This window comes from Ochotona princeps, chromosome X (genome assembly GCF_030435755.1).
Source record: "Ochotona princeps isolate mOchPri1 chromosome X, mOchPri1.hap1, whole genome shotgun sequence".
In the NCBI taxonomy this organism is placed as follows: domain Eukaryota; kingdom Metazoa; phylum Chordata; class Mammalia; order Lagomorpha; family Ochotonidae; genus Ochotona; species Ochotona princeps.
Window position 1 is genome coordinate 47,578,906 of NC_080865.1, and position 10,201 is coordinate 47,589,106.

Consider the following 10,201-nt stretch of genomic DNA (forward strand, 5'->3'; position numbering starts at 1 on the left):
AGCTTCACTCCAGCACCCACCAGTGTTCATGAGAGCCAGGGTGAGTGTAAGACAAGCTGGGCTAGGTCTCGCCTCCCACTGAACCATGTGAGGGTTGTGTCTGGGTGTGGACCAGGTGTAGCTGGGCCGTAACACCCAACAATAAAAACTAGAATGGGTGTGGGCTCCTTGGGAAAGGTCACTGTTCTTGCCAGGAAAGGAGGTGGACAAAGTCAGGCTGGGCCAAGGACCCACCGGTGTGCACAAGATCTGCTACTGGAAAGAGACCTAATAGAGGAGCCTGGGAAACTCCTTTGTCTGGACACAGACCGTGATGTGCACAAGAAACAAGTCTGGGAGCAACGTAGACTGGCCAGGTTGCAATGCCCAGTGGCATTCATGAGAGTCAAATCTAGCTACTGGGCCAATTCATAACACACACTAGCAAATCTGAGAACCAGGACAAGGGACAGGACAGGCCACGCTGGCCCACGACACCAGCTAGTTCACGAAAGGGCTAGGATTGGGGGCTGACTGGGCTTGGCATGTCTACAGCATCCACCAGCATGAGCTGGATCTGGAGGCAGGCTGGGCCAGGCTAGGTTAAAGCATTCACTGCAAAATGCCAAAGTGAAGCAGGCCATTCAAGGCTGGGTCATGGCACCCATCAACATATACATGAGACCCGGGGATGGGGAGGTGAGGAGAAAAGACTGAGTCCAATAATGGGGGCTTCAAGGAGCTCTGCTGCTGGACCACTGCTCTCACGGGTGAATGTGAGAACTGGGATGGGGGCAGACCTGGACAGGCAGGGATATAACATCTGCTGGCCTGTGTGTGAGCTCAATCAGAAGAGATCTATTTAACTGACCGTTACCTAATGGTCTATGCATAAGCCAGAGTAAGTGCAGGCTGGCTGGCCTTTTTCACAGAATCACCTGGCAAGTTCTGGGACTGGGAGCAAATCCTATTCAACTAGACTGCAGAACCATCTGGAGAGTTCAAGAGGCAGTAATGGGAGTGGGCCCAGTAGAGAAACTGTGGGCATCTTTCTGATATGTTGTAACTCCCACTGGTGAGCATTAGAACCAAGACTAGGGGTGGGCATGGCTAGATTGGTGGTAGCATCCATCGGCGTGAGTATAGGCAGGATAGTGGGGTTTGTTGGGTTGAGCTAGGCTTCAACACCCATTGACATGTACAAGAGCTGAATGGGATGTGGGACAGACTGGATTAGTCTGCTGTACATATTGGCAAGCACAGGAACTTGGGCTGGTGGTGGTCCTAGTGAGGGTTAATGGGGGGTCGCTCCTACTAAGCTGCTGCTTCCACTGGTAAATGTGAGGGCTGAGTGTGTGCTGGTCAGGGTTGGGCTGGGCTACAACATCCATCGGTTTAAGTAGGAGACGGGCTTGGAGACAGAAATGACCCAGCAACTAACTGCAACTACTAGAGTGTGCACAGGCTGATGAGGGGGACAGAAAGAGTCAGCTCCTGTATTGTTAAGCACACACAAGAGCCATGTCTGGGATCGCTTCAAACAAGGTTTCCCCTTCACTGAACTGCTGGACTCAAAACCCCAGCCATGGGGAAAATCACAGGATCTGTGGTTTGATCACAGAGTGTGTGTTTCAGAACTGGGAATCCTCAGTGGCGTGGACAGAACAGTGGATGGCATGCCCATGTGCACATGGGGGATATGGCAGTCCATTGGTGCCTGTAGAGGACATATGGTACCATAACAGAAGAAAGAGGGCAAAACAAGTTGGTCACCTACCCCAGCCAAGCATTGACAGCAAGTATCTGGGTGGACTATAATAGCAAATGGACCTTTGAAGGATTTCCTCGTTGTTGTATAAGCAAGATAAACAGCATTTTGGAACTATTGAACTATTGAAACCTCTTGAGCAGAACTCTCAGTGCATGCTTCACACCAAAGACCCTGAGATGATGTTGGGTGGCCGTTCCCCAAACTCAGGTGCTAAGGTGGTTAGAAGACTGGATGTGGCTTCTCTCCTTATATCTTCCCTTCCTTCAGATACAGGAAGAAGTTTAAGAGAAAGAAAGAAAGAAAGAAAGAAAGAAAGAAAGAAAGAAAGAAAGAAAGAAAGAAAGAAAGAAAGAAAGAAAGAAAGAAAGAAAGAAAGAAAGAAAGAAAGAAAGAAAGAAAGAAATAAGAAAATGGTGTCACCTACATTCTTCTAAGTTTCCCACCTATGTAAACATCATCAAAAACAAAATTTTAAAAATGGTTTAAAAATCAAGATCTAGGGCCTGGTGCGATGGCCTAGCAGCTAAAGTCCTCGCCTTAAACGTGCCGGGATCCCATATGGGTGCCAGTTCTAATCTTGGTAGCTCCACTTCCCATCCAGCTTCCTGCTTGTGGCCTGGGAAAGCAGTCGAGGATGGCCCAAAGCCTCGGGACCCTGCACCCGCGTGGGACACCTGGAGGAAGTTCCTGGCTCCTAGCTTCGGATCAGTGCAGCACTGGCCATTGCAGTCACTTGGGGAGTGAATCATCGGATGGATGATCTTCCTCTCTGTCTCTCCTCCTCTCTGTATATCTGACTTTGTAACAAAACTAAATAAATCTTAAAAAAAATAAAGATCTATTTAACCCAGGTCACTGTTGTTGCTGAAATACTTCCTGGCACATCATAATGAGTGTTTTTTGTATGATTTAGTGAAGTTTCCTTCATTTCACGGTGATGAGCTCATCTGTATTATCCTAATTGTAACGTACGCATCACTTATTAGCCCATTTTACTAGCAATTTAATTCTTTTCAACTCAGTTTTAAAATCAATTTTGACATTTTATTTTAAATTTTATTTATTTAAAATTTTATAAATTTTAAAATTTTGTTTATCTTAAATTCAGATTGACAGAGTGAAGAGACAGAGAGAAAGAGATGTGTCACACTTGTTCACTTCTCCAATGGCCACAATAGCAAGAGTTGGGCTGTGCAAAAGTCAGGCCCTTACAACTCCATCGGTTCTCCCATGTGAGTGGCACAGGGCCAAGTACTCCAGCTGTACCTTGCTGTTTTCTCAGACACATTTGCAGGGAGTGGATTGGAAGCAGAATGGTCAGGACTTGAACTACCATCCGTTTAGGATCCTTAACCCACAAGGCCAAACAACTCTTTAAACTTTTGCTATGAACATTTTTAAACATAAAGGTTGACAATAATATAGTAACATCTAAATATCCATAAAAATTAGGTACTTGCTAAACCTTTTATATTTGTTTCATCTATGTATACACGGGCACTTATACAGACACATAAATTTAAATAGAGAAAGGGAAATAAGAGAGAAAAGAGATGGTTTTCTTTGATTATCATAGTTTTATTTTTAACTTTTTACAGTTCTTTTGAGAATAAGTTGCAGATTTCATTATACTTTATCCTTAAATGCATCAATATTCAAATAGCAATAATGTGCTTCTCCTATAAAACCACATTACAATAATTGCCCCTAAGTAAATTCTCTAGTTCATATTCAGAAATTTTGCTCAAAAATAACATTCAAAAATCCACTTTCAAAAAATGTTTACAGAAATGATTTTTCAACTGCCTGACTGGAATCTTGTTATTCTTTACTCACAGAAAAATTTCAACTCTTACCCTCCATTCTGAACTCCAGCCACTACTTTTCAGTCAGTATGGGAATTATGAACATATGCCTCAGAAAACTGAATGAAGTAAAGCTTACCTCTGGTGCTCACAGTCTGCTGAATGGCTTGACAAAACACAAATAATCACAATTTTGCTTGTGTTGTATATATGAAAATCACTGTTTTTGACATGTTCAACTAAATTCAGTAAGCATATACTGAGCACCTCCTGTATCTGTTCTATTTACTTAATTTCTGATGAAGCACATGTCTTTAAGGTGTTCACTAGTGAAACAATCCATCTAGCAGGAAGTACAATGACCTTAGGAACCAAGAAATTAAAAAGAAGCCTTTTAACAGTAAGAAAAGGATGCACTGAAAACGCGGGTACATCGTCTCATCCTCAAATTAATCATCAATGAAGGGAACAGCATACCAGTTCTTTTCAATTAAAGTAATCTACTCAAATTGACTCAAACCAGATATTTCCTTTAATTTAAAAAAAAATTATAATGTCTACTCACTTTAATCTTCTAGATGTATAATGAAATCAGAGTTACTGCCACTAATAAGACTGACATTACTAAACAAGCTCCAAAACAGCATTTTGATGATACAGTAACAATTATAAAAAATAATTCTCCAGATACTTCAAGGACCAACACCTCAGTTGAGCCAAAAGACTATTGAGGTGTTCTGATTGGAGTTTTATCCAATTAAAATGACTAAATTATTCTGATTAAAAAGAAGCTTCATATTGAGTCAACATTTGCCATATTAGTGGCAAAATGCAGGTCCATAAATCTAATTATCTATCTTTTCTCTATCATCACACATGAATCCATAGTCCTCTGCAAGGGAAAATGGAGCAGTCATACCAAATTGTGTGTGTGTGTGTGTGTGTGTGTGTGTGTATTTCTAATTTTCATGATCAACACAGCATCAAATTAGACGTATCTGAAAAAAAGAGATTAGATTAATGTTCAGGTGATTAGAAATATATACATATATCTTTATACTATGTGTATGTGCTATGTTTGCTCGTGTTTGAAGTAGATGTTAAAGTATTTTAACAATTAGATATACTCTACTTGCAGTGATCAATCTTAACATAAAAATTGATGGCAGGTTTGCCATAAAGATATTTTTATTCTCATTTTTTGAGTTTTCTTTTTCCTACTGTTACTGCTATTGTTTCTATTTTTTCTTCATTATAGATTGCATAATTCAGTTTTACAGCACTATTATGAAATATAAGAGACAGGTTAACCCTGTGCTTAAAGAGATTAAGCTCATAGTTTTGGAGGTTCAAGAGCATCAGCTCACCTCCGACAAGGGCTGTCCTGGATGTGTCACACAATGATAGATGGTGAGAGTTCGTGTAAGAGGAAACAATCACATTGCCCAACAGAAAGCCAGGGAGAGGCTGGATATGCCAGGTTGAGACCTTCATAACACCACTTTAAGAAAATTATGGTTCCACAAGAAATACCTAGTTCCTCTGTGAGGGCAGTATCCCCAAGTGATATGAGAAACTTTGCCATTTGGGATCCAAAACTCTCAACATATGAACCTTCAGGGGAACAAAACACATTCAAATTACAGCCCAGATAACTATAACAGATTCTGTTTGAAGCAACAATCCCTTCTAGTCTAAATAAATAAATAAAGGAATAAAGAAATAAATAAACAAGCTCAGAGATGAAGTGTTACTTCATTGTTCTCTAGATTATTAAACAATGCAACCATTTTTTATAAACTTGATCAATCAGTTTGTAATACACCAATTAGGATTTAGGTGCCAATGATATATGTGAAATTTGTAATTGGTTTTTATGAATATGCTCTAAAGGATTCATGAGGCACATTTTCCCATAGTGCTTCAAACTCACAATGCATCTGAGCAATACTTTCAACAATTTTGTCAAAGGAACATTAGTGGCATTACTGGTAAAGCCACTACCTGTGGTGATGGCATCTCATATGGGCACCTGTCCAAGTCTCAGCTGCCCCACTTCCAACCCAGCTCCCTGCTAATATGTCTCAGGAAACCAGCATGGGATGGTCCAAGTGCATGGGCCCCTGCATTCCACATGGGAGATCTAGAAAAAGCTCCTGGCTTCAACTGAACTTGTGCTGACCACTGCAACCATCTAAAGAGTAAATCATTGGATGAAAGATCGCTCTCATTTTGCTGTCTTCTCTCCTTATTTTTCTCTTTAACTCTGACTTTCAAAATAAAGAAGTTCATGCATTCAATCTTTTTTTATTGTTTTATGATAGACTTCCATAGGCTATGGATTTGCCATCTCCCTCTCCAAGTTTTCTTCCCCTCTCCCCATTGATATCCACTCCACCTGGGCTAGGTCTCAGCTCCCACTAAACCATATGAGAGCTGTGTCAGAGTGTGGACCAAGTGAGGCTGGGCTGTAACACCCAACAATAAAAACCAGAATGGGTGTTGACCGGTTGGGCAAGGCCACTCACTGTTCCTGTCAGGACAGGAAGTGGACTAAGTCAGGCTGAGCCAAGGACCCACCCAAGCAAAATGAAATCAGTATATGAAAGTTATCTGTAGTCCCACACATATAGCAATTCACAATAGCTAAGATATGGAATCATCCCAGACTCCCATCGTTGGATGACTGGAAAAAGATAATATGGCAAAACACACTATGGATCTCAATTTTTCATTAAAAAAAAAAACCCTTACCTTTGAATTCTTTAAATTCCATGAGCAGTTCTGAAGTACCCTGCACGTGCTGCAGCCAAACCTGTCAACACTTCTAGTGTGGTTTAGACACATTGTCTTTACTGTGACTCACCGTTTATCTTTCCAAGATCTCCTCCACCATTTTCCACAAAGTCCTTCCTATTTCCCATCAAGAGTAAAAGCTGTTATTTTATAATGTCTCTTTCCAGTTTTTCTGTTTGCAAATACAAGTAACTGTCACTGTATTACACAAATATTTACTTATATTATAAAGCAAGTGTTTTCATGAAACATCTATCATGCCACATCTTACACTTTTCATTTAATATCCCCAAGATGTTTCCAATATTGCATATAGAGAGTTCTCTTTTTTGTTTTTGCCTTTGTTTGGTATTCCATTATATGGATGTCTTGAAGTTTATTAATCCTTTATATAGACACAGTTTTTGGTACTACAATTTATTTTCACTGAACAAACCTATACATACATGTAATCCTTACAAATGTATTTGATTTTTAGACCATAAAATTATCTATATATTTAATTTTAATATTTTAATTTATATTATAGAATTAATACTATTTATCTTTTAATTTATTTTTTCTTCATATGAAGGAGGAGACTGAGCGAGATCTTCCAACTGCTGTTTCACTGTTCAAATATTTTCATCAATCATGGCTGAGCCAGGTTGAATCCAAAAGCCAAAAACTTGACCCAGAGGTCTCCCATGTGCATAGCAGGTACCCAAGAAGTCAAACTTGTGCCATATTTTATTTCCATGATATTGTATGAGAATCATTTTTCCTCATATATTTTCCAACAGAGTGCAATGTCAGAATTAAGAATTTTTGACTATCTAATAAGTAAATTGTTTCCCAGGGTAGTTTTACCTTGCATTTCTTTTACTCTACTGATAATGAGTCCATTTTCAGATCCCAAGGATAATTAAAAATACTTTCTCTATAAACTTCATGTTCCACCACAGCACAGCAACCACCTCAGGATTTGGCATGATGAAAACCTGGCTGTTATGGACACTTGAGGAGTGAATCCGAGATGGAAGAATCTCTCTCTTTTTCTCCTGTTTCTCCCTCTCCCCCAACCTCTCTGCCTTCGTCCCTCTCTGTTACGTTATGTTTCTTTAAAAAAAAAAAAAAAACTACTTTATACATCTTTAACCGATGTTAAAGTACATGGGTACATGTCCATGTCCCAGCTCTGCTTTGCATTCCAGCTTCCTGCTAACGCACACTCTGAGAGGCAGCAGCACTGATGGCTTCAGTAGTTGAGCTCCAGACATTAATGAGCGAGACTTAGATGGAGTTGTGTATGTCTAGCTGTGGCCTGACCCAGCTCGGATAGTTTCAAGGATCTTTGTGCCTTTCAAATAAATGAAAACACTTTTTAAAGGGAGAAAGAAATTATGTCTGTTGCTCGGTTTGAGAATGCAACGTGCTTTATGGTTTTTTTATCTTTGTTTGATAGTTCTGTTTTTGGGTTTAATATTTTTGCATCATAGATAACAAAACAATATTCCATTTTGCGAGGCAGAGAGACAAAGAACAAGAGCAACTGTCTGCTGGCCACCCTCCAAATGGCCACAGTGGAAGTGGGGTGTGGAAGCCGAGAGCTGGGGAAGTTATCCAAATCTCTTTTGCAAATCTCATTTGTTGGGGAGAAATTCAATTGCTTGAGACATCACCACTGACTCCAAGGTCTGCATTAGCAGGAAGCTGGAATTAGTAGCCAGAGCCAGGAATTAGATCAAAGGACATTCACCTGGGTTGTGGGCATCATAACCAGAAACTTAGCATCTAAGCCACCAAGAATTTTAAGTAGTATTACATCATTTTTCATTTATTTCTTTACTTTCATTTATTTGGAGGTGGAAATACAGAAAGTCAGTCAGGGTCTTCCACTTGGATTGTCGAGAATCCAAGTGTTTGTACCAGTATCTCCTATCCTCTGAAGTGCACTTTAACAGGAAGTGAGATTAGAAGCAGAGGAGCTTGAGCTAGAGCCAGGTATTCTAACGTGGGATGTGGACATCCCTAGCTGTGTAAAATGCCCACCAAAATCAATAGTATTTCTACACACAAACAATGAGATAGCTGAAAAAATCAAGAACACAGTCTTCTTATGACAGCATCAAGAATTGAAGATGGAAATAAATTTAATCAAGGAGGTAAAGATTTTTACAACAAAAATTATAAAATACTAGTGAAAGTAATTGAAGAAAACACAAATGAAAGCTTGTGTTTGGAGATAAGAAAAAATTAATATTGTCATAATGTCTACACTGTCCAAAACATCCACTACAGGGCATGGTACAGGTTTCACATATACCCTACCAAAATTTTAATGACATCCTTCCCAGAAGTAGAAATATAATCTTAAAATTTATACAGAACCATGAAAGACCCCATATAGCTTGTGAAATTTTGAAAAAGAAAAATAAAATTGAAGGCATCATACTTCTTGATTTAAAACTTTATTGTAAAGCTATAGTATGCAGTCTGGTACTGGTATAAAGTGACAGACAAGTGGGGCAGAATAGATTCCATAAACAAACTGAGGGCCTGCAAGGCTAGCCTAATGGCTAAAGTCCTCGCCTTGCACACACCAGGATCCCATATGGGCGCTGGTTCTAATCCCGGCAGCTCCACTTCCCATCCAGCTCCTTGCTTGTGGCCTGGGAAAGCAGTCCAGGACTGCCCAAAGCCTTGGGACCCTGCACCCATGTGGGAGACCCGGAAGAAACTCCTGGCTCCTAGTTTTGGATTGCCTCAGCTGCAGTCATTGTGGTCACTTTGGGAGTGAACCCGTGGACGGAAGATCTTCCTTTCTGTCTCTTCTCCTCTCTGTATATCTGATTTCACAATAAAAAATAAGTAAATCCTAAAAAAAATTAATGTAGATAAGTTCAACTGGATTTCGCCAAGAGATCTGAAAGACATGATGAGCAAAGGATACCCACTTGCAACAGAATGAAATTCAATCCTTACTTTACACCATACACAAAGGCCAACTCAAAATGGATTAAAAGCCTAAAGGAAACTTAGGAAACCACAAATTTCTTAGAAGAAAACAGGTCTTTGCAACAATTCCTTGACTAGCACATCACAAAACTCAGATTACAAAAGCAAAATTGAATAAATGAGACTTCACCAAAACAAAAAACTTCAGCAACAACAAAGGAAACAATTGCAATAACAAGGTAACTTATGTTGGATCCTTCAACTTATTATCTCCCCATTTCCTCTATGTCTGCTCCACTGTTTTATTCTGTCTCTTTAAATTTGCCTTTTTTAAGATTCCACTTATGAGATCATGATTTTTTTTAAATTTCTTCATTTACCTTATTTCACTTAGCATTATGCTTTACCAGGTCCATTCATATTGCTGGAAATGACAGGATTTCCCTCTTTCTTAAGTCTCAGTAACTGAAAGGTTTAATGTACAACATGAGGAAAGTAGTGTAAAACTACATCATATTCGGGATTTCTGCTTAATAAGCAGACTTTTCATTTTTATTACTATAAAGAAAACAAATTTTATTACAACACAGGTACAGTTCTAAGATAACCAAAGTATTTTCTTCCTACACAGAGAAACTTCTCCAGACACGGACTATAGAAATGATCCCTGAAAGCATAGTCTTAAGCATATTTTCTTCATAAAAATAGATCTTATTTGTTCTTCTCACAAAAAGATAACAGAATATGTGTTAATTTACTTCACTATTGTAGTCATGTTATCATACATATATATATATATATATATATATGCTGTATGCTGTAAACAGTATGCTATTTCTTAAAGCAGTATGTTGTTCACTTAAAGCATACTGTAAATTGGGGAAAATATTTAAAAGCCATACATCTGATGACA

General features: G+C 39.2%; 1 pseudogene; it reads right to left on the bottom strand.

The window, feature by feature from the left end:
- Positions 1-9,898: 9,898 nt before the first annotated feature.
- Positions 9,899-9,971, bottom strand: LOC118760493 (small nucleolar RNA U3; annotated as a pseudogene).
- Between the last annotated feature and the right edge of the window lie 230 nt (positions 9,972-10,201).